Genomic DNA, 26,958 nt, shown 5'->3' on the forward strand with positions numbered 1-26,958 from the left:
CTGAAAGGTCAACGGTGACTAACCCTGACTCTGAAGGATCCACGAACCCCTGACTCGACTCTGGAAGGTCAACCGGAATCTGACTGGGCTCTGGAGGGTCAACCGGAACCTGACTGGACTCTGGGGGGTTCACTGGAACCTGACTCGATTCTGGAGAGTCAACAGGAACTTGACTCGACTCTGGAGAGTCAACTGGAACCTGACTCGACTCTGGAGGGTCAGGTGTGACTTTCATCCTGTGCAGCGGTGTTGGGCAAGCAGCTATCTTGGGCCATGACTCTGGACCAGTGGCCAACTTGGGCATTGGCGCTGGGTGAGTGGCCATCTTGCACTGTGGCACTGGACTGGCAGCCATCTTGTGCTGTGGAGCTGGATTGGCGGCCATCTTGGGTCGTGGCGCTGGCTCAGCAGCCGTGACGTGAACAGTCTTGGGCATTTCTAGGATCTTTGACAGCATGGAGAAATACTCCAAGAATGAGTCAGCGGCCATCTTGGGCGTTGGCGCTGAGCTGGCGGCCATCCTGCATCGTGGCACTGGATTGGTGACCACTTTGTGCTGTGGCGCTGTGCTGGCGTCCATATTGCCTCGTGGGGCTGGGTTGGCGGCCATCTTGTGCTGTGGCGCTGAGCTGGCGGCCATCTTGTACTGTGGTGTGAGGCTGGCTTCCCTCTTGCCTCGTGGTGCGGGGTTGGTGGCCATGCACCGCAGCGGCGCTGGGTTGGCGGCCATCTTGTGCTGTGGCGCGGGGCTGGCTTCCATCTTGCCTCGTGGCGCTGGGCTGGCGGCCATCTTGTGCAGTGGCACTGGCCCTGCAGCCATCATGGGTCGTGGCGCTGGCCCTTTCCATCCGCCATGGTGAGACGGCGGCTCTGGTCCCTCCCACATGAGCCCCGAGTCGAAGGGGGGCCATGGTGGAGAGCGATGCTGAGTCTCCTCTCGCCCACTCCCTCCTCGGCGACCTCCCCTGGTCCCGCGAAACACAACCAGGCGGGTTCCCTCAAACCGATTGCTTCTGTCCCGCTCGGTGGCTGGAGAAGAAACATCACTCGACATACCGCTGGATCTCGTGTTGACGGAGTCCTTCTGTCACGTTCGGTGATACAAGAAACACGGAGAGATCCAAGTGAAGGTAAGATATTTATTAAGGGGCAATCCAAAAGGGTAAACAGTCCAGGCAGGGTCAAAACCAGAGAATCCAAATAAACAAGAACAGACAAAACACAAGGCAGGATCAAGACTACGGAATGACAAGACATTAGACAAGGACTCCGTGACACATACTCAGACAGACCGGGTATAAATACACAGAAGGTAATGAGGGAACTGGAGACAGCTGGGGACTAATCAATTAACCCAAACAAGGAGGAAGGTGACCAAATAAGGGAACAGAAGGTTCATAAAGTGACAGACACCGTGGGAAAGGAAGACATCTAGTGGAAACCCAGGGAACACAACCCAGACACTGTGACAGCTTATCTAACTTGGTATTTTTGTCTCATTTCTAGTCAACATATCTTACAATTTTTAAATCAAGATACTTTTACTAGATAAGCCAAATGACTTAAGATATTTAGACTTGTTTTCAAGGGGAAAAAAAATAAATAAAGGGCATTTTGCTTAAAACAAGTAAAATTATCTGCCAATGGGGGACAATGGGGGACAATCCATTTCGTCTATATGAAAAAAGAGAAAGCCAGTCCACGATGTGAGAGACTTGGATATAAGCACTGATTTCAGTTGGATTCACCTGGATGAGCGTTGACATGGATGATGGTGAATATTAGGAAACATCATATCTCTGTATGATGTGATAACTAATCAGAATCAAGGATTCCAGAGAGCCATGAAATGTTCATTTAGTTATTCAAGATGGAGAAAATACAGAAAAAATCAAAAGCTGGATAATGTTGTTCAACTATTGAATAAATAATTTCTGAAAGCAATAATTGCTGTTGCAAAAATGTGCTGTTATTATAATATTCAAACGTCCTCTCACACCAATTACCTGATCTATTATTCTTTCCAAATCAACTTTAAACAGTAGGCTGTATTTCCCTCAAAATATCAATACACCAATGGTTGGCAAGAAAGATGTTATTTAGTACAAACGAGAGCTCCCAGCAGCCCGACTCCCTGCAGGAGGGTCCCCTCAGAGATGCCCCACTCTGACACCAACTCCTCAATCACAGCCAAAACTAATCTCAATATCACACAATGGCAGGTGCATTTATTCTCTCAATTGAGAGGAGAGGGGAAAACAGTTGGATGGCTAAATGAAAAAGCTGGCTCTCGCGTTCTCTAGTGGCCTCTCTGCGCTTCGCTTTAGTCCAGGCTGTGGCTGTTGGCCAGGCTTCAGTTGACTGGCTGGCGTCCAGCCCCTGTAGAGTCACTTTGGGCAGCCCCTGCCAGCAATGTCAGCGTGCCAAAGCCTCCTTCAGCGTTAGTGGAGGGCACAGCTACTGTCACCAGAGCCCCAGTGGACCCGACCTGGAGCACTGTGTTAATTCACTCAGATCTATTTAAAAGCAGGCAACAGCTCTGTTACGGATGGAGAGGTGACAAGGGCAGCTGTTCCTTTGCACTAATACACAAACACTGCAGCAAACATTCAAACTACATAAGGCCTGCGTGTTGACAAAGCATGCAGATCAATGTATACAGTGACTTGAAAAAAGGTCCATGAATTTAGATGTATATTTATATTATTATCTATATTTAAATATGATATAAAATATATACTATTTATATGACAGTTTTTATTATAAGTCTATTATGCTTGGTTGCATTGATTAGATCAAAAATATACTAAAAACAATAATATAATGTAACATTTTTACAAAGCTGCTTTCTATTGCAATATTATTTGAAATGTAATTCATACCCGTGATGGCAAAAAGTTGAATTTCGAGCAGTCACATAAACCTTTTTGATGAATAGAAAATGATTCAAAATAGAATACATAAAATAAATAATACACATAAATAAGAAATATGTAAATGTATTTACTGCCACTTTTGAGCAATTTAATGTATCATTGCTAACTAAAATCATTAAAAAAAACAGCGCAATGCAATACAATGAAATTTATTTTTAAGTGTAGCCTAAGTGTCTAAAAGTGTCAAAATACACATGTGTGATCTCTTTGGGCAAAACAGAATGGTAAAAGTAACCCCTGACATATACGCTTTAAATCCTAATTCAACCCAAATCATAAATTGAGCAGCAGAAAACTGAGAATTGAAGAGAGAAAAAGTGGCATAAAGAGATAAAGAAAGGGCCTCCTGTGATCTTGATTTATGAGCTTTGTTAAATTAACGTGTGGTTTCCAATCAACAGAGGCACGCCACAGGGCTTCTCATCAATGCGGACAGAAAAAAAAAAAAACCTCATCTGTCGAAGTCGAGCAGGGAGAAGCTGGGAAATCATCCAAATTTTGACTCATAAGTTTATACGCAATGACCTACTCCTGATGGGGGCCTCCAAGCACATCTAGGCCCTTTATCTTCTCTCTGGTGGGACCCCAGCACCATCTCCATTGGACCGGTCCTGTTATTGATCATTAAGGTACTACAAACATTTTTCAGTTATCATTCAATGACAATAACAGCAATATTACATGACAACAATCCATTAGTGTTCAATCTGAGCGCAAATGGGTACGCATATGAATGTGCATGTGTGTGTGTGTGTGTGCGCAAAATATGATGAGCATGGCGTAAACATAAAGAAATATCTGCTTCTTTTAACATGTCTTCACACGTTGGCTTATTTTTTTTCCGCTCTGAAAATGAAATCAAAATAGGCTGGAGAAGCTTGGTAACATGCAAATGTTCACCTATCACTTCTACGTCTGATGTGCAGTGAGCAATGAGACCTTGCCTCTGTCATATGCTGTGTTTAATTACATGGAAACTTTCCTTTCCTGAGGCCACGGCAGCACGACGGCAGCATAGTGTTTTGACAAGCAGACCTTCACGCTGACAACGTTTCTCATGGATGATTTGGGATAAACTACACTCAGACATAAAAGATTAGGCTATTAAGAGCAGCAAAAGGAGCTGTCTCATTGATATTCAACGACGAAAATTAAAACAGGTTATCGGTTGATGGAGCCTTCATTAATTCAGTTCAGTCTTCAGGTTGCCCGTGTCCTGTTTGCACCACAATTGTTACTAATCTAATAAAATCATGAAATGCAATGATGAAATAAATAAATACTTGAATGTATCTGACTATGACATAAGCCGACACCAGTGAATTGGAAATTAGCCACAAAGGCATAGTAAAAAATGCCATCGCTGACATTTGATTGGACTTAACATGTCTATGAACAGGTGCAAAGTTATCTCAGAAGTAAAATGTACCTACTAAGTATAAACTTTATTGTGATTTATTCAGAGTTGTTCGAAAAACTTTGATCAAGGGAAGAAAAAAAAAAAACCATGCAACACATTTAGCTCTGATTGTGCGAGACATTTTTCTTCCGTGGCCTTTTTGATATTCTAATAACAGGCAGTGAGCTGGACGCAGGTGTGGTGTTCTGAGCAATAACAAGGCCTGAATAATTACCGCCGCCATATCCATAACAGCCCCAAAGCTCAGAAGTGTGTTCAGTCTGTGGAGCCCCTTCTCTCTGGTGTGGAATCCGCCCCTTCGATGGTAAATGGCAGAATTGGGATCTCTTCCAGATTTAGTGCTGCCCAGTTAGAGATAAATAAAGCTGGCAATCCTCATGAGAACTCTCTAATGTCTCTGTTAATTGTGAGTTATGGGTAAACATTGCAGGCTTTCCGAGGTCAGACCTGTCAGCAATAATACTTTTCAGGAGGAATTTACGAGATGGCCCTGTTTATTCTGCTATAAAAGGAAGTAACAGAAGGAATTAGACACGGTTTGTTGTTGTCGCTTCTTTTCGCTGTTGTTTGCTCATGTCAATCCCTCTTCCAGTCATCTCCTGATTCCCATTACGCAGAGAGAGCTACTTATCTACACAGTGTGACAGTGCCAGTCTGGCTGGATGAGGTACTTGGGCACAACACGGTGGAGAACGATCTCTCACAGACATGTCCGACAATCACAGAAATAATGATAATTCAGAACTTTAGCCTCATTTGCAAAAACCTGTTATTCATGGGTCAATGACACGTAGCTAATTTTTTGTCTGTTCATTTATACCAAAAAAACATTTAAAATCCAATTCATTCATACAATGAACTGAATGCACTGCTTGATGAACAATGTAAATGAGCAATTTAAAATTAATGTGAATGAATGAATGAATGATTTTTTTTTTTTGATGGGAAATATCAAGTGAAAAATGTCAGGGTGTTAAACTCTCATTATATCATAATAAAATAAATAAATAAATAAAAATATATATTTTTCTTTCTCAGAAAACATATAATGTGATAACTTATCAGCCAACTCAAAGTCTAAGTATACCAAGTTTCCTAAAATATACAATTTGAACTTATGAATTAATGATTCAATGCATATTTTTCAAAACGATGATTAAAATGTATACACACGTGTACTCAAGATGTAAGATGTGTAAACTGCATGTGCCAAGTTCTTAGAAATGTATCGGTATATTATTTAACTAAAAGAACTAAACTAGAAAGTTTTCATCATAACGGACACCCATGGACATTAGCTGTGCTTACATATTCATACAAAAACATGGACGGAGAACACAGTAGAAAGATGCTTTAAAGGTACAATTTGTAAGATATTTGTAAGTTTATATTACCACTAGGCTAGTGTTATATATTTTTTTCAGCTGTTTACTAACAATATCTCTAATGTTTTCAACTACTTGTAGATCATGATAAAATTTCCATTTTAAACAGTGACACGGGGCAGTGCAGTCGCCTGTCAATGGCTACGTTCACACTGCAGGGCTTAATGCTCAATTCCGATTTTTTGAAAAAATTTAATTTTTTTGCAAGGCCGTTCACATTTCCAATTAAATGCGACCTTTTGTGATCTCCTGTGTGAACGTGAAATGACCCAGAAGTGACCCGCATGCGCAGAAGAGTACTCAACGCTCAACGACGTCACTCGTTGTTTGCAGAAGTAGCTAACGTTAAACATGGATGTCAACAACAGTGTAGTCAACAGCGGAGCTCTTTTTGCAATATTAAAGTTATTTTCCCAACGGAGCCAGCACAATTACAATCTCCTCGTTTTAAGAAGAAAATTAAAAAGAAGGAGGAGAGCAAGGTTTTTGGCCATGGCGTTTTGTGGAGCAGTGTTAGCAACGTCAGTACAGAGAAACGTGTGGGTGCGGAGTCGCAGCCAGGAGTGGTGGGATACTGATGTGAGTGGCTTCACTAATACAGAATTCATCAGTTTATCTTCTCGTTCCCGCCTACTTCAACGCAGAATTATGACGTTTGTAGCGTATCAATGACGTATGGGTCAGATACATGTGGCCTGGCCGTTCAGGCGGAGGTCGCATTTCAAAAGATCGGATACGTATCGGATTCAGGACCACATACCCAAGTGGCCTGGGTCACATTTGAAAAGATCGGATCTGTGTCGTTCAGACTGTCATGAAAAGATCAGATACAGGTCGCATAGGGGCAAAAAAATCGGAATTGGGTAGTTTCAGCCTGCAGTGTGAATGTAGCCAATGATGTTAGTACCCCTTTGTTACCACCTTTACTGACGTAGAAACCACATGACAACAGTGTATGGACAAATGCGGAAGTAGCTTCACAACAAACTTCAACTAGAAAGAGATGCCGATTTCGCTTGTGTTTTACTTGACAGGTGAGTTATTTTGATTCGTATCTTTACAGAAAACGTATGCTATTATAACGATCAACAAGATTAGTATTATGGGGTATACAGGCCAAACGCGGGTCATCGCATCTCTAGACCCGCGCGAAGATGTGTCTGATCCATCGTCTGATCGCGTCTTTGCATTGACTTTGTATGTAATCTACTCGCGCAAATCGTTGAACTCGCGTTAAATCCATGATTTATTTATCTATGGCTGTCAGCGGTTGGGTAGAAGACAACACATCCCATCATTCCAAGCTCCTTCTTAGCGTCATCAAACCACGCGATTGTTATTGTTTTGATAGTGCGCCCTCTTGCGGCAGGTCCTACAACCTGTACCTTTAACATGAAAAAAAAAAAAAGTATTGGCGTCCCTATTCAAAGTAGACCTACATTCTCACACAAAGAGTATTTAGGTGTGTTAAATGTTGGAGACCAAGGGACTAACGTGAAGCCTTGAATTGTGTTCGCTGAGGAGGCGAGGGCGGTACGATCCCTCTAGACTGAACCAAATAGAGAGATCTGAGGATATATGGTTATTAAGGGAACCGGTTCTTGGAACTCTTTCGTGGGGCCATCCTCTGTGGGAAAGAGTAGAATTAGAGGCGTCAAGATTCAGACCCGAGCCATAGAGAGGCTCTGTATGAGGTAGCAGTACTTTAACAGCTGTGTAAATAGCTTTAATTCCATTGCTGGCTGGGCTACTGGCTGCTTACCAGCTCACAGAGTCAACAGAGGGCTAACGATATCAAAGCCCTCCACACTTTCACTCAGAGCCCAGAACGGACAACTATCTCCTCTCCACCTCCTCCAAAAGAGTCCAGGCCATGCTGGCATGAGGTGCCGATGAAGACGAGAGCACACGGGAATTGTTAATAAACCCAAGGACACGAAGAACAAGTGTCTTTCCATCCATCTCCATTAGCTGCGGGACAGCAGACGACTGCATGAAAGACAACAGCCCCATCTATATTATTATTCCAAAGGTGCTCGATTTAAAGGTGTGTGTGTGTTGGTGGGGGGGTTAGGGCAACTACGAGAGGGGGAGACAAAGAACACAAAGCACTCTAGTGTGTGGATGTTTGATTAATTTGCTAAATATGTCACCAGTAAGGAAGTACACTACAAAAAATGCATGATGACAAATGTGGGTGCCATGCTACATGATATAAAATGCCTTGTCAATTGCCTAACAATAATAAATCATAATGAAATCTTCAGCAGACACAAAGTTATTGTGAATCTTAAGATAAAACTCATCGTGAATGCATGCCAGTGTTCTAATGTATGCAGGTCGGGTAGGAGGGTCGACTATCAAACTAATCAGTTACTGAGGATGACTAGTTAAACAATAATAATAATATAAATAAATAAATTAAAAAAGTAACAAACTGCTGTAAATGGCAATTTTGAAAAGTGAGTATTATCATACTATGTTAATTTTGACAGACACACACACACACACAAAAAAAAAAATATTATTATTATTTTTTTTATTATTATTTTTTTTTTATTATATATACATTTACTTTCATCTTTATGGTGATTTTTCACACTCTCCATAAAACCATTTTGAAAAAGAAAAAGGAAAAAAAAAACAAATAGAAAAAAAAGAAAAAAGAAAATATGTAGTTGTAAAAATTTACATTTGTTTAGTTATTTAACAATTTTGGTGTAACTACAAAGAATCACTAGCTTGTCAAACATACACATACAGTGACATAGAACAGACACAAAGGCATCACCTGTTCTTATGCTCCAATCTCATATTAATCCACAAAATCAACTCCATAAAACACCAAAACCCAACCCCTCATCACCCTGTCACCCACGTGTCCATCACAGGTCAAATTTTCCCAATCCTGCCTTCCTGCCAACCTCTCCCCCCTCAGAGATGAAAGAGACACTCAGGCCTCTAAATATATAAAAGATGCAAATGACTGACACAGCATAAATAATCCATAAAGGCACATGAGAGGGAATGTGAGCAGCAAGACTGACTGTAATGATAAATATCTACACCCTTTTCTCTCTAAATTTTTTACACTCTCCCAGACAAATTATTCCATGTGATTGAGAGCCAACCATAATTATCTGTCAGAATTTTTTTTTTTACATTGAAAATATCTAGTTATTTATCTTTACAGGAAAACTGATTTATAGGCAGTTAACCATAGTGGTTAGATTTATGCTTAAAACAGGAAAACTTTTGCAAATACGGTAATTCTCTCAATATGTTTGGAATACATTTTATATAATTAAAATTTTAAATAATAATATGTTAATAACAATTTAATATTTTTTTTCCTATAATAAAAAAAATATTGGTTCTCAATTAAATTGAATTTGTTTTAAGGATGGTGGAAGGATTTGTACTGGAAAATGAAATAAAAACTGAGATTAACATATGCATTTGAAAAAGGCAAGACAAACGCCATCTCATGACAAATTCATATGTATTTTATGAGGTGGCTAATTCGTATGAATTTGTACGACCTCGTACAATTTTGTACGATTTGTCGAGACCCCAGTGACAGGTAGGTTTAGGGGTGGGGTTAGGTGTAGGTCATTCATACAAATTGTGCAACTCATAAAATATGTACGATTTAGCACAAATCGGATGAATTTGTACAAATGAGGTCGTACAAATACATACGAATAAGCCACCTCACAAAATATGTATACGAATTGCCATGAGATCAGGCTGGCAAGACATAAAGAATCCAAATTCTCACTTTCAAATTGTGAAATGTAGGTGATAACTCATGTAAAATGTTCATGGGGGATGGAAATGAATACTGACGGTGATTGAAAGAATATTTATGTTGTGGAAAACAACCACAACAAAACATCTCTTCACAGAATTTAATTTACATCCCAAGGGAGCAGTATCTAGGTAACCACATCAGTCTGTGACTCTGAAATAGTGCTGATGGTGACAGTGTTAAATAAGCCCAGTGAAGTACACCTCAAAGGCTAACACACACACACACACACACACTTGCCACTCTGTGGCACGTCACTACTATCCTGGACACCCGGAGGTGTGAACCACGCATTAGGCTGAGAAGCAGAAAAACTGTGAAATGTCCATACAGAATTAGCAACAGCAATTAGTGGCATTTCAACACAAGGATGAAAAGAAACAGGCCGGACCTTAAAGAGCCTCATCACACAGACTGACAGCTCTGAGACAAGTGTGCCGAGTGGAAGGGATGTAAAAAGGCAAAAGCCCCTTCTTTGTCTATGATCTCATTAACAAAATTAGTGACGAGAATGTATATAGACAAAAGATTATTTGATTTCATGCAAGACTAAAAAGAAAAAGCCTGCGAGAACTGATCTAAATGATCCAGTAGTGTAGTTGGACCTGCATGAGCTGCACTGGATATCTTTGCATATAAATGTGAATACTGTGACTATGCCGCAGCACAGAAAACGTCATTTCGTGCTCACTGAAATGCATGTATGCTGAGAATTAATCACATGTACCCACAACATAAACATAATATTACACAACTCACATTTGCATCAACAGAAACAAATGGCCAAATAAGCTACATCCTAGTCAGAATATGAACAGTTGTGAACATGTTATTGCATTATGTGTAGTGTGTTGTTATTGCAACATTATAGAAAATATATTAAAAAAATTAAAATTCATGACAGTCTCTAAAATGTGATGAATTGTAACTGTAACTGTACAAACAGTCATTATATGCAGTATAGTCAATATATTATTTTCAGGAGCTTAAGTGATGTACAGTATTTTAAATAGCAATATATTTTCATGTCTGTTTGTTAGGCTTTTATTAATGATATAACTGATTAATGTAGATACAAAAAATACGTAATAAGAAAGGAAGAAAGAACAGGACATTTATACTTTTTTTCAGCAAGGATGCGATACATTGGCCTAAAACTTAAAGTAAAGACATTCATGTTACAAAAAAAATTATATTTAAAATAAATGTTTATTTTGACCTTTCTATTAAAATAATAGAAGAATAGAAAAATATAGTGCCATAGTTTTATATTATAAACAATATAGCTGTTTTCAACACTGAGAATGAGAAAAGAATGATATATTAGAATAAGAAAATATTTAATTTATTTTAAATTATAATATTTTTTGTCATCGGTTTCTTTCTTAACTGTTTTGTATTGTAGAAAAAAGTAAAAAAAACAAACAAACTATTACTCCAAATTTGCATATATAATAGCTTATATCTGTGCGCTTGGTAAAAAAATAAATATATTTTTGCACATTACTGACCAAAACTAAATGCCATTTTAATTTATTCAGTAGTACATTAGTAAATGTTAGTAAGAATATGCCAAAATGAGAAATAGCTAAATGTAAAAGACATTTATATTAAAAGTCTGTGTAAAAACACTATTTCTAACCAATCATTCTTAGCAAAGGGCAGCTAAAGAGCTCCTGAAGAGAAAATGGAGTTGAGAAAAACAGAGACTAACTAGATGCATTGAGCTGATTAAAAAAAAAAAAAAAAAAAAAAAAAGTCAACACACACAAAAAGAGAAGCAACAACTCCAGTAGGAAAAAAAATGGGGGCGTGTGTGAAATAAATCTGAAAAGAGAAGCATTTGAAAAGAAAGCATGCATGTGTGCGGGGGTTTGAAAAAACTGAGACAGAGAGAGATGGTGAGAGATTAAGAGAGGAAGAGAGTGAATTCCATCAACGGAGGGGTGAGATGATGGGGGGATATGGGGCAGTGGAGGGAGGGGGCACATCTTGGAAGGGCAGAGCAAAGCGTGCACAGGTGACTGTCATGTGTGATGATTATTATTACTGTACACCTGCTCCTCCACACTAATTAACTTTGGATATGCAAATCAGCCGTATTGCATCATGGCCTCTCTCCTCCCCTACAGATAAGAGGATGTTCAGCTGCTGGATTTAATTAGGATAATGAACGGTCGGACCGCTGAGGGAAAAAGAGAGGAGAAGGAGAGGGAGAAAGGGATGAAGAGAGAGAGAGAGAAACGAAGAGGGAGAGAGGTAGATGAATGAAAGTGAAGCTGGATGAGACGGAAAAGGAAGAAATATGTCAAGGGAGAGACAAAATTAGACAAAAGATAGCAACAAAGAAGATGATGAGGGGGAAAGTCTGGAGTTTTGATCGAAAGAGAGATGGATGGAGGCCGAAAAAGAAAGAAAAGTGAGGGCAGGAGGGGCCGCCCCCACACAGAAACCCCTCCCCAGCTTGAATTCAAACGATTTGTTTGAAAGAAGAACAAACAAACAACAAACAATACACTGAAGAGTGCTTTGACATACTTTTACAGATCATACTCACTAATGCACACACTTTGTGTCATGCTCTGATGTCTCCTTGACGGTGGGTTCGTTGAGCCCACAGAGCTCTGAAGGGGCTGGATTGATGAGATCTTTGGGGGAGGACTGGAGTAAGGCTGCGGAGGAGACGGCAGGTGTTCTGACAAGGACAACAGCCCTTGTGCCTCCATTACAAAGGAGAAGCGCAAAGTCTAGGGCTGACAGGCTACACCAGGCCTAGACTGTTAGCCAGTTACCCACTGCAAAAACAAACCTGTCAGAGTGACACGTCCGCATTTCCAAACAGCCAAGTTCAGGACCTCATTGTCCAGTTTTATAGCACTGGCTTTCTTTTTAATAGCAAATCTGCTGATGAACTGACGGGCTGCAGAATGATAGTGTTGCCGGGAGTTTAGAGATCTGGTGCTCAGACTAATTGCCCTGTCAACACCAGGACTGGAAATAGCCCTATCTCTGAAATGGCAAGAGAGAGGATGAGACTAGGACCAAGAGGAAAACGAGAGAGATGGAATGATAGACGGATTAGGAAGAGAGAGATGATGTGTGTTAAAGGGTGAGAGAGGAGGGGATGCCATTGGTTTCAACACTCTCTCATTCAGCATGACAAACGAAGCATCTCCCCCCCCCCCCCACACACACACACAGTTCACCCAAAAATGAAAATTCTGTTATATGTTGTACTATACCTGTATGGAGTTTTTTCTTTCTGATTTTCATTAAATAACAGTAATCCAATATGCCCAATATGAAAATTCCTAGCTGCTGTTAACTGTAAATATGTAAAACTGTTAATAGGTTATGAGACAAATGAGAACCAGTGACATCTGAATGCATTGTGTGAGTGCACATCTAACGTGGGATAGTTTTATATACACAAACACAAATCATACTTGTGAGAAATAGCAGAGGGGAAATTTGGTGAATATCAACTTGAATACAGTCTTTTTCTTCAAACAATATATATATATATATATATATATATAGAGAGAGAGAGAGAGAGAGAGAGAGAGAGAGGGAGAGAGAGAGAGAGAGAGAGAGAGAGAGAGAGAGAGAGAGAGGGAGAGAGAGAGAGAGAGAGAGAGAGAGAGAGAGAGAGCTTCATAATTATTTGCATATAGTGCAAAAGTCATTAACTTTTATTATACTTTTATTTTGTGACATTCTAAACCTGTAACTTTCTTATGTGGAACATATTTTTTATTTATTTTTACTGTCCATACAATGGAAGTCCCTCTTTGGTTACTAACATTTCTTATATTTTTAATATATTATATATATATGTTTGGAATGGTTTTTTAGCCTAATGGAAAAAAAGAGCAAAATTAACATGCTGCCAAACCTTTCCATTTTGAGTTCCATGAAAGAAAGAAATTAAACAATGTGAATAAATGAAGCCAGAATAGTTTATGGATGAATTATCCCTTTAAGACATTTAACATGTTTATTAACAGGAGGAAAATTGCTCTACTCTACATTCTGAGAAACATATGATGACAGCATGTGACTCATAGGTTATTTGAATGTTTTCAGAAGTTTCACACCAACAAACTCACTATTACAGAAAAAAATAGTATAAAAAAAAAAGTATATATCATCAACAATAATGTCTAATCAGAATTCCCCAAAAAACTGTTCCAGATCTGCTGTTATTGTTCTGCAGGAGGAAGATGGTTCAGATTGCCTTGCACCACTGCCTCTCCTGAGCGACCTGCAGCCCGGAGTTCCTCTCCCCCACTTTTAATCTTTCTGCTTCAGGTGATTGATTGGAAAAGGAATGAGCTGTTTATTGGATGCAAGGGAAACAAATTGCTGTTTTAAGTGTGTTGCCTCGATACCAGACATGACTTAAGATGAAGCATCTAACTCTCTCACTTGTTTTTTTTCTCCATCTCTCCCCGGTGTGTGCTATGCACAACCTTCATTTGGAGAGCTGCCAACACAATCCCACTTTCACCCGCTGCATAAGTTTGCACTCTCACATAGCAGCCATTTAACATGGCATCTGTTTCAGATGCCTTTTATCAACGTATAAAATCAGCCCTTAGGTTTCCTGCACATGCAAACAAACTTGTGATCTGGGTGAACGGTGGATTTTGCTTTGAAAATAGAACCGTAACCATCCTGAAGTCACTCCCAAATAATCAGAGGTTTGATCGAAGAGTAAAAACCGTGGGACGCAGAAACACTGATAGCCAGTCAAGGGTTATCATACAGGACAACTGCTTAGCTGTACAGTACATCCATTAACACATGTTGGCAGAATTCATGACTACTCAACATATACCTGTCTAGACACCTTGATTGTCTTGGATAACAGCCAGATCTCACACATTACAGGCCTTGTTGTGTGAAGGACATGTGGCACCATCTTGGCACGTGGTTGGCATGCACTGTGAGGGAATGGTGCACTGTGGACTGGCCATAATTACACAACAACGAACAGACAGGAAGCTGACTGGAGATGGACAGAACTCAGAATAACAGGCCCATTAAGACAACTACTAATAGACAGATAGAACTTTTCCTCACAATGACAGTTTATAGTGACTGTTAAACTCAAACTCTCTCTTTCCTACACATATGCAAAAACAACAACAACAGCAACAATTTAAAAGTTCATATCTCTTTTTCTTCACATCCCAACTCCATGAAAAAAAAAAAAAAAAAAAAAAAAAAAAAAAAAATATATATATATATATATATATATATATATATATATATATATATATATATATATATATATATATATATTAATGTGGTAAAACCACACTTTAAGTAAAATACACACCCTTATTATGCTCAAGAAACAAAATATATTGAAATGAAAAAAATATAAATTAATAAATTAATAAATAACAGTATACTTTTAAAATCCATTTTAGGAGCACTGTTCCTTTAAGAAAACTGCACCTGTTTCTACTGAAGTCCCATTTTCAACTATAGACAAATGTGGAAACTTTTCAAATAGGCGTAAGACCTGCAACAACTTGGGCAAGGTTATAACAATCGTGCATTTAGATGAATCACAGTGTCATTGTCAATCAGAACACCACCAGTTTTACGTTCATCAGATTTATGAGAAAACTCGAATGAACGAATGTGCCCGTTCTCTTGAGGAAATCGCCACGTGACCTACTTAATGACAATCTGTCTCCATGCTCACATTTCTCCACTCGGCTTATTTATTTGATAAAGTGTGATGCCTTTCCTTTTGTTGCCCTTAATCGGAGCTTAACGTCTTTACTCTGAGATCAATAAACTTTATGAATTATTTTGCCGCCGTCTATTTTTATGGTTCCTTTTGCTCATTAGAATGGCTGGCTTTATTAGCTGAGGCTGCCAGTGTCTTTAGCCGGTCCTGTGTTCCTTAGGTACACTAAATATCACTCATGTTGTAATTAATATGCACACCCTCAGCACTAATTAAAACACAGACCCCTCCAACCAGCTGGGCCCAAGCAGAAAGAGCGGCAGTCATGCCGTAATGAACTTGTTGTAAATGTGAGCCCAGCCATCGGATATCATATCCCTAGGAGCTGACAGCATGCAACGGAGGGAGAAAGTAATAAGATCCATGAACTTGTTAATACCCACCCAACCATCCAGAAGCATACCCCCACCATCTCTGGAAAGAGAGGATATTTTAATGACACATCTCTAATTAAAGCCTTACTTTATCTCCTGTGTTTGCTTAAGAGAGACTGAACACCAACGAGAGAAAGAGTGAGAGAGGAGACAGATCTCTAGCAATGAAATAAATGTTCATGAAGTTATAACTTTGTTTAAAGTGAAAAATTACTTCCAAATGAGTTGCAATGGATGCATATAGTAGACCTGCTATATGCATATCTTTCTTATGCATTAAACTGAAATATCCCTAGAGTTAATTAACACAGAGAAAGTGAATACACAGAGGTTTAACCCAATATATTAAAATGCTAATTATAACTCTAGAATGGCAGTTTTTCATTAGTATAGAAAGTTAACTTTCTGTGTATATAGTGTGCGACCTCTCCGTAATGACCTCTCCCTTACAGCCTAATGTGTTGTAAATGTATCTTAGATCATTGAGCAAACAGTGGGAAAGATCAAGGCTATAAAAGAAGAACAGTGGAGAGTCTGGAGAAAACCCACAAATGTTCACAAAGTTCATTTCTCGCCACTAGTCTCTGCTGTTGGATCACTTTTCAAGCTTGCTTTTTACAACCCACACAAAACCTCTGCTTTCCTCTGCCCTGAAAACGTGTTGTTTTACTCCAGAGTTTGTTTGAAGCTTTGAGGGGTTGAGAACGTATGGAAGAGAGAGAGTTCATCTGATTCAGTTATGGTCTTAAAGGAAGCAACATACAGCTATTTAGCTTAGACTTTTTATAGTTAAAGACATTTTCCTTAAAGCACACGGAGACAACATCTATCTGACGTCTGCATTTACATCTGCAAGATGTTTTTTTTTTTTAATGGTTTGCTCATCTGCAATGCCTCTATAGGACGCTTCCTATCAGATGTCAAATTGACACTTAGAAAATGTATTTAAGATGTTTATGATATAGAATACATCATCTTAAAGGCATATTTCAGATGTTTGTATACAGCAGATGTTTTCCAGATGAAGCTATCTTTAAAAGACATCTTGCAGACATACATGTGCTATCTAAGTGCTCACAAAACATGTTCATGTTTAAGGGTTAATTCAACCCAAAGTGACAACTCTGTCATTTACTCACCCTCTTGTAATTCCAAACCTGTAAGACTTTTCTTCTGTGGAACATTTTGAGAAAGTGGAAGTCAAACGTTCTGAAGAAGAGAGAAATACAGGTTAACGACACAAGGGTGAGTAAAATGAAGAAAGTTTGGTGAACTATCCCTTTAACCGATTTTACCAGCATTCTATTTGCTCAAAAACTTATAATTAATTTCCACCCTCTGAAAGAAAACTTTCCTCACGCAAACAAAATGCTAGGAGGTGCTGATATCACAGCAGTTTAATTCATGTTGCAGCTAAACATGTGGTCCAAGCTGAAACTAATGAAGTCTTTCTAATTCGGTTATAGTTTATTAATGTCAAAGACACAAGTCCATTAATCAAGTTATAACGCAACTTTATGCTGAGAGAAATGGCTGGATTTGGTGCGGTAATAAGATCACATACATTTTAAAGGTCTACAATTATCACCGTGGGTTCCCAGGCTCAAGTAAGAACTCCAAAAACGATTTTCATTCAGCACTCATTAATATGCAAAATTATTCAAATGAGATTGTAATTAAGCATCTACTCAGTGGAAACCCTTTTCACAATAATTTATGATAAACTCTGTAGCTCGTTTGATTGAGATTGATTTTTCGGTGCAGAGAAACTGTCATGAATACAAAACTGATTTCTTCCCCTTTCTCTCATCTGCTCAGGTATACAGATGCAACATACCCTATGATTATTATGATGTAGACAGTTTATAGAGATATGTTAAGCTAATCTGAATAAATTCATCTGATGAATCTGAGGAGAAATGGAAATCCTATTTTTCATGAATTTTATGTTAAAGCTATACACAACCTATTTCCAACCTGTTATAGAGTATACTATAAACATTGTGGTTCAATTAAAAAGTGAAAGGAAAAAAAAGAGAGAGAAGATAACTTGAGTATTTTACATTTGATGCACAGTTGAACAAGGGCTTGGAAGATGGAGGGTGAGAGCATGTAAAGAGACAGAGAGAGAAATAGAAAAAGAGGGGAATTATTATAGCCCAAGAGTTTCTGTTTCTCATAGTCATTCCCTTCTCTTAACTACCCACTGGAGACCAAATTAAAAAGTACTGTTAACTTATGAGATTCACAACTTAACCACACAGTCTAATGCTTGCTAATGCCTTTTGTATGTTCTGATGGTAGTGAGAGGCAGCTATAGCAAATCAAAGGCCAGCATGGGAGGTCAGAGACAGTTTCTTCACAGATGGACGTTAAAGTCTAAACAAACTTATAAATATAATACGATATTGATTTTATTGTAAGACTTCAAGTAAATATTTTCTATACTGTGTAATAATACTCCAGTGTATTCATATATAGAGAGTAAATGTTCAGTAATTTATGTGAAAGCATGGATTTGTTTGTGTTTATCCTTGAGGTGTGGTCTCCATATGCGGAGACAGAATGCACTGAATGTAGATGAGTTGTGGGTGGATACATGGATGATAATAGGCATCATAATTAAGCAAACCTAAGCGAGCACTTAAGGGACTCAATATCCATTGTTATTAAGGCAGAACATAAAAGGAAAAGGTAGTGCTAAGTAAATAATATTATTGTAATTGGCACACAGGTGAATAATTCAGCGTAATTCTCAAAGCTTGTTAAGATTCCCTGATGTGTACATCCTGAGAAACTGTATGCCTTTCTACTGTCATTCAACTCACAGATTTGGGCTTCTATAAATACCCAGAAAGATAAACAGCCGTTGCATTAGAACTGAAGATTGCACATCTATTCAATTTCTCAAAGTCTTTTACTTACACAATATAAGAAACAGTGTGCACATGTAATCTGGTTTTAGTAAAAACATACAGTACAATTTATTTTAGATCAGTTAATACTTTTTTAAAGCAAAGACACATTAAACTGATCAAAAGTGGCAGTAAAGACTTTTACATTGTAGCAAAAAAAAGTTTGTAGCAATTTTTTTATTATTATTTCACTTAAATATTAGTTACAATGTAAAAGTCTTTACTGTAACTTATTTAAATAAATGCCGTTCTTTTGAACTTCCTATTCAAAGAATCTTGAAACAATGAAATACACAAACGCAACACTGGTAATAATAAGAAATGTTTCTTGGACACAAAATCAGTATATTAAAATGGTTTCTGTAGAACACAGCATTAACGTCAGATGAATAAATTAACTATTTTTATATATAAATTTAAAATGTTTCATTTAAATTTTATATTTTACATTTACAGTATATTTTTAAATGTATTTTAAATTGTATTAATATTATTGTTTTATCTTAGTTTTGATCAAATGCATGCAGCCAATTGGTGAGCATAAGAGACTTCTTTCAAAAATATTTATGCTGACTCCAAACTTTTGAATTGTAGTGTAAACAATATTAGTTTTCAAAACCTCTTTCAGTAACACATTATAACAAATTTAACAAACACAACAATGCTTTTGTCTGTTAATGAAATTTAGCCCATTTTCTGTCTACAACAGTGGAACCAGTGCTGGCTTTAGAGGCAGAACCAGGCCTATACTGTATAAACAAAAGCAACTTATCTCTTTCAGCTGAAGACCAAGTATAAACATAAAGGTCACTGATATGCAAGTTGTTGATATGGCTTAGTTGTGAGATGTTGTGTCTGAGCAGTATGAGGGAAGACACTTGTGGTCAGGCTGAGAGAGCTAGAGAGGGGGGACATGGAGAGGAGAGGAGAGGAGAGGAGAGAGGAGAAGACTAAACTCTGAAGGGTCACTCGAGGTCAAATCAGCAAAGTAAACTACACCACAGCAAAGGCACTAGGCAGCCATATTTGCAATGCCTCTGGGCAGCACATCCAAGACCAAGTCCAATTTGAATAAATGAGGAATCATGAAATCTCAAAAAATGTTCGCTAAACTGTTCCTTTGCTATGGACATAGTAAGGCAAATTGACAATCTTTGTATATCAATAGTCCTTGACCACACTGACTGGCATATTGGTAGCAAGTAGCAGTAATTCTTGTACAATCAAACAATCATGAAACATCTTTTAGAAAGAGTAAAAGTAACTGGGGTTTAGAGCCATTTACTTTTCTTCCTGCCTATTGAACTCACCAGACTTTTTGTATGTTGGTTTAAACGATTCAGTTCAAAATTATTTTAGATTAGAACAAAATTGTTAATCCTGTCCTCTAAATTAAAAATCCATAATCTGATTATTGCAATTAAACACAATAAACAACATTGAATTTGATATAAACAGGCAAGAATACAGAGCAAATTCCCCTCCAGTGTGTGATTCTAATTGGTTGTCCTGCAGGGCAAAGAAGAGTGCACATGCCTGGGGAGACCATGTCAAAGAAGCACAAAACATGTGTGAGTGCACACACACACACACACACACACACACACACACACACACACACACACACACACACACACACACACACACACACACACAGTTTTAAACACAACTCCCTTGTGCCTGACTCTGTCCTCTTTCTTTCTTTTTTTCCCCTCTTACTCTCTCTGTCTACTTGACCCTAAGATCGATGAGTCGCACAGAGGCAGGGGCTAGTCATGTGGACAGCAGGGTTGACACAGAGCTAAAGGGGCTTCTTGCCATCTCACCAAACACATCCAGGCACAGAGCACCAGACAGCTTCATTAACCCTACAGCTGGGCCTCACTGCACTACAGAGGAAAAAAAGCTGCACCCCCATTATTAGAAATTGTAATAATGTATAACTGTTTACTGTCTTGCTTGATGAATCTGTGAGAAAAAAAAAATTATACGGGCAGAACTTTTAAACTGCAAAGCTCATATTACATATATACTGTATATACACATACACACAGGGCCGGCTCTAGGTTATTTGGTGCCCCCCCCCCCCCCCCCCGGGAAAAAGAAATAGTTATTCATTTCTTATTTTAAATGTTCACACAACAACTCTTTAAAAGCAACAACCTGGAAGATACAGTAGAAAACAATAGAGAAGCATTAAGATCTCACCTCAAGGAAAAGCAGTTATAGTGTTTTCATTTTATTACGTGTTTTCATTTACCCCATCATTTAAAGCCCTAAAACCAGCTGTCAGATGTTTTCGCGCCACTCCCGGTTGCTGAGCAACGCGCGTGAGTTTGACAGCTGCCTGTCAGAGTGACTCAGTCGTTTTTTAGGATTGTAAATCTAGTAAAAGAAATGGACAAATACAAGCAGTGTGTGGACAGTGCACAGTAAAAGTGTACAGCGTGTGCGCAGCTTTCATAATATGATACATACATTTAATTAACTTTTTTTTTTAATTCTGCAATTTTGCGCCCCGTCCAGCAGATGGCGCCCCAGGCGGCCGCCTGTGTCACTTGTTTTGCCCTACATACACAGTATTATCATACACACTCAATGATATCAATTAAAACTTTCTGAATTCTGAGTTTAATTTGCTACTGGCCTGAAGGACTCTTTGGTCACTTGAAAATCTATGGAAATATTATGAAAACATGTAAATGACTGTCGCCCAAGGGCACATCTTTAGGAAAAGAGAATGACTTAAAGGCGCATATTCCAATGAAGATGCCATTCCTTACTAAAGGTCTTGAGCACTCCAATTTAAAACCATATAAAAATAATAAAACCAATTTAACATTAAAGGAAGAAATCAAAATATCCACAAAGGTCTTGCTCTATCTATTGATTTAAATGAGTTGGACTCCGGCTAGATTGTTCCTATGCAAAATTCTCATGTTTTTGCCCCACTCTTTTTTATTATTTGTTTATCTAGGACAAGCACATAATAAAGACCACTGCAGAATGAACAGCTTTAAAAGAGAAAAAAAAATCACATCATAACCACCACCAATCTGCACAAATAGTGGCACATCATGAAGAGATATATAGCCCTAAATGATGTTTGGTTTGGAGTTTTAGATTTCAATTTAGCCCCAGGCCTTAGAAACATTAAGGCCCTAATGTACATCTTGGTCAGTGCAAGTTCCCTGGAGCAGTCTGCATGCTTTATTAGCAAGTATCTGGCCTCCTCGTAATAGCAAACCAGTCTCTCATTACTGGTCATTAGATTCATATTACTTGTATTTGAAATAGCAATACATCTTGCTACCATAACTAGTTTTAAAGGCCTCTATAATGCACTAAAGAGAAAGAAAATACTTGGAGCAAAACAGTTTGTAATTGGTACATGCTGTAGAGACTGTTTGCTTGTATGGACTGCTAATGTGGTTCTCTTGTATAATAACTTGTACAATCAGTACAGAAATGTGCAGGCTGAAATAATCTTGCATTTAAGGCATGCTTTGACTCAGAGGAATGTATAATTTCGCAGGCAATGCCTTGGGGTTACGATATGATAAGTCGACATGTTGCAGACAATATTAAACAGCTTCTTTTAGTGTGCTGAATGAACATTTGATAATGGAACTGATGCAATAAGACCCATACTGGAAATAAGAGAGAAAATTTCAGCATCCTCAATGCATTTTCTTTACAAGCTAATAAAGAACTACACACATGAAGAATACTAAACATGCCTGAAAGCCCCAACAGAGCCAACACCTTGACAGGTTTGCGTCTTGCCAACCGTGTATGTCAATGTAATGATCTGTGATAGGTCAAGTCATTATGCCCTTTTACATATGCATCTATAAATGCATTCATAAATACATAACTTTTTTATTGTGTAGGGTTATGCCGTGACATTTTAAAATGCATTTTCCTCATCTGTTTGGCATATTCATTTTTGATGCTGATGTTTTCCTTTCAGCAGAGTATGCTACCTGACCCAAAAAGGTCAAAACCAACATAACATAATCTAAAGACAAGCTGTCAACAAAAATATAAAATGAAGAGGATTATGCAACAGTTTTTTTTTTTTAATTAGCAAAACATTACTCAAACGATTTCTTATTTAATAAAATGTTTGACGAAAATTAAAGCTTTTAAATTAAAGTTCACTTAATTTTTATAATTTTATTTCATTTTTATACATTTTAATTTTAAAGCTCATATTGCATGCAATATGAGCTTTAAAATTGCAGCTCAAAGTATTTTTAGTATTGTCACTCAGAGATATCAGTTAAACTTTCTGAATCTATGGAAATATTATGAAAGCATGTAAATGATTGGCGATCTTTAGTAAACGAGAATAACTTAAAGGTACATATTCCAATGAAGATGCCATTCCTTACTAAAGGTCATGAGCACTCAGACAGAACAAATTCAGCATTAAAGAAAGAAATCTAAATTTACAGAAATAAAATATTGAAATATTGTAATTTAAAATTTTTAGATAGAACATGAGCGATAGAGAAGTTTGGCATATTAACATTGTCAAGACAGTTTCACAAGGGGCTGATCTGTCACTTCTTAATGGCCAAGGTGAAAATTACAGCTTGTTCCTTTACAGTTCATATTGAGTATACATAGCACATTAAGAGACTCATTATCTATTTTAGACCATATGGACCTAGGCTGAGGTGGGCCACTGCAAGGCCTTCCTAAGCTGCTCTTTTATGGAAAATGTATGGAATTTATGGAATTTATGGATTGTGCCATGGCCCTTCAAGATTGGTATCATTGTACTCTGGACTACAAGAGAGCCAAGGAGATATGACCTACAGCCCAAACAAATGTACTCAAATGTGCTCAGATTTGCCCTACAGCCCACACAAATGTACACAAATGTGCTCAAATGCCAATGATTCTGAGCTGAATGTGACACAGGGACATTTTCTACAGATTTCTATAAAGTTGCATGCCTGTTTGTTTAACATTTATTTATAAAGCTCTTGAAACCAAGTTATTTGATATATGGTGCACCATGCTGGATATCTATCATCAGTTTTAGCTGAATAAAAAGTACATTCCTTTAAGAGTCTTAAACAAATTGTTATTTTTATTAAGATCGTCTCAACGAATATGTTCAAAAAAACCTGCCAAAACGATTTGCTCACACGGAATGATTAAAAAAATTATAACAAAGGAAGTCTTTGCCTAGTGGTAAGAGAGTTTGACTCCTAACCCTAAGCAGGGCCGTTGCTAGAGGGGTGAAAGGTGGTGAAGATTATAGGGGCCCACGGCTGAGGGGGGGCCCCCGGCAATTTCAACCATCTGGCTGAGGCCAGCCTAAAAAGACGATCAGGACAGTTGACAGGCCACTGCTCCGTGTCGTCACGAAAACTTATAATTTTCACATGTTTTTAAGCATTGCAACTTGCCAATTTAAACATTCAAAAGAGTTAGAATCATTCAAACACAAGACGCGGAAAAGCTCAACACTGTAGCTGGTTACTCACACGCTGTGTTTGGTGTGACGCAGAGAGCCTCGTCTCACAGACAGCAACACTGAACCAAGCTCTCCTTTGCGAAGTTCTCCTCAAAGATCCTCCTGCACATGGACGAACAATTACCAATCGCAGTTGTTTAAACAGACAGAAAAAAGGATGTGAAAGTGCCCGCGGTGTTCTGGTGTTCAGGGCGCACGCAGAGAGACACGTCTCAAAACACTTGTATAACGAATTTGCCTCTTTTTGCTCTTGTACTGACGAATAAATACACAATATGTCAAAATACATTGGAAAGTTTGTTCGAAAAAAAACTGTTGGTTATGTTTTAAAGTGAAATTAAACAGTTGAGAAAAAAATTGGATATTTGTTATATTGGATGCATTCGTTGTCTCTTAAAAGGACCACACCTAATTTAGCTACTATCTGCTGTAATGTTAATCCAAAAAAATGAAAGAAATAAAATCACTCACTGCTCTTGACTGGATAACTTTGTAATTTTAAACAAGAATTAATGCACAGTCAAACCAACATTTATTCAGACAACAGATATAATTGTTTTTATATATTTTTTTTTTTACTAGTATATAGGTGCAGGACACTATAATTCATGTAAGTGAGTATAGCAAAATAAAGTGAACTGTGACATATTATACCCAAACATTATTCATACAGTGGACTACTAGTTAAATTGATAATAATAATAATAAATTGGGACCAAAAAAATTCAGACACTTTGAGCTGACCATGTTTTGCTTATGTGTTTTCCCTGAATTGCTAATGCAACCTTTTCACAACACAGACTGAACAAAATTAAGCATTGCTTGGTAATGGGTCAACAAACTATTGATAGTTGTGTAAATATTGTCATATTAGTTGTCTGAATCTTTGGGTGATTGTAATCCATTACATACCATTCTAAATTATCTGACATTATCAAGATTAATTTGTTCTGACAGGTAAACTCTGAGTTCTTGTCATATTTTATTACCATTTTCTAAACTATAGCAAATAAACTGTGATAATGTGAGAAATGTTGAAGATGTCTGAATAAAGTTTGGTTTGATTGTATATTACATTTTTACAGGAAAGACTGCATTGCTATTGTGCATTTGATTATTCGGTTTTTGTACCTGGACACCTACAAACTTGAAACCTAAACGCTGTTTAAATAGCAAAAATAAATAAATAGAACGAACATACAAATTAAACAATTTCAAACAGGAGCCACTAGTACAAACTGCACAGAGGCCCCGCAAACCCCAGCTAGGGCCCTGACCCTAAGGTTGTGGGTTTGGGTCTCAGGCCGGCAAAACCATGACTTAGGTGCTCTTGAGCAAAGCACTGAACCCCAGGTGATGCAGCATAAATGGCTGTTCACTGCTGTGTGTGTGCACTTTGGATGGGTTAAATGCAGAGCATGGATTCTGAGTGTGGGTCACCATACTTGGCTGTATGTCCCTTACTTCATAATAATACATTTCTAATCAATATATGTGTTTCTAATATTTATATAATTTATAACCTATATTTATATATAGGTTATAAATGACTTAAATAGGCTACCGTTGGAAGTTAGCTGGGGACTATTTTCAGGCACTGCTTAATATCATTACACCTTCTGCACCCATGGTAAGGCAGCAAAGTTCCTTGATTATTACGCCGGAATGAGAGTATAGTTCCTAGCTATATCGGCCTATAAAATCACAACTTTTCATGTTCCATTGGTCTTAGTACACGATGTAACTACAGAAGAGTCGAGTTTTAAATAGGAAAAATATCAAAACTCTTTGGTCATTTTTGAGCAAGATGCTGATGGTCTAATTAGATTCAATGATCTATGCTAAGCAAAGCTAAAAGTTGAGTCTATTTTAATAAATATACTGTACATATACTGTACATTTTCAGGAATCTCATTAAAATGGACCATTATTCTCAGAATTTATATTTTACCAACGAGCAACAAAGCTAGATACTAGTAAGGAACTTTGTTCCTTTTTAAACTTAAATTCTGTCTAAATTCTGTGATGGAATTCTGTTGTTATGCAAGACATAAAAAAAACACCATAAACACTCATTGTATTATTGCTAAAGGAGGTAGAAACAGATGCAGTCTTTAGAGTATGTCGAATGAAAATGCTGAAGACCCCTTATCTTCATCTGAGAGTTCTCAAACATGGAGTGCATGTCACTGATGAAGTGGCTATAGATGTAAATTAGCCTGGCTAGGCGTATTAATAAACCAAAGCAAACATGCACCTCTGTGGTCGTTAGTGCAATCCCAGCTTGTTTGAGCTCTAATTCAGAGAGAGTGACCAAATTGCTGATAATGATGCTGGTTTCTCCAAAACGCCCCGGGCCACCTGTAAATCTGGTGCACAGCCAGTCAAGACAGAAGTGCTTCTTTACGAGTGTGTGAGAGATGTGTACATATCACTTTATGTGTTTATAAAGCATGTGCAAATACATAAAATGGGCATGCAGTGTCAGGAGTTTGGACATAATATAAAATATATATATATATAAACTGGCTAAAATATTTTTAACTCTGAAATCCCTGTGAAAAACTGGAAGAAGTTCAAACGGCTGAAGTTTTTGCTTACTGGGGGTCTGGACTGACTGAAAGTAACGTTACAAGGTAGGCTACACTATGATACTTGAGTTTGACTTATATCATCTTACATCATGACATGAGCACTTCATCTCATGTCATTAATTTCTCATGAGTTCACGCTTACATATAATTAGCTGAAGTAGTATAATGCATATTTGGCTTGCTGTCCGGGGAAGGGCTCCGAGCTCGGGAATGGCCTGAACCAAGAGTATCTCCCATATATAAAGTGTAAAAAGAACTCTAA

General features: G+C 38.0%; 1 pseudogene; it reads left to right on the forward strand.

Annotated features, from left to right (window-relative positions):
• Positions 1-1,678: 1,678 nt before the first annotated feature.
• Positions 1,679-26,958, forward strand: part of LOC132110314 (serine/threonine-protein kinase VRK2-like) — a 35,856-nt pseudogene continuing 10,576 nt past the window's right edge.

This window comes from Carassius carassius, chromosome 30 (assembly GCF_963082965.1).
Source record: "Carassius carassius chromosome 30, fCarCar2.1, whole genome shotgun sequence".
NCBI lineage: Eukaryota > Metazoa > Chordata > Actinopteri > Cypriniformes > Cyprinidae > Carassius > Carassius carassius.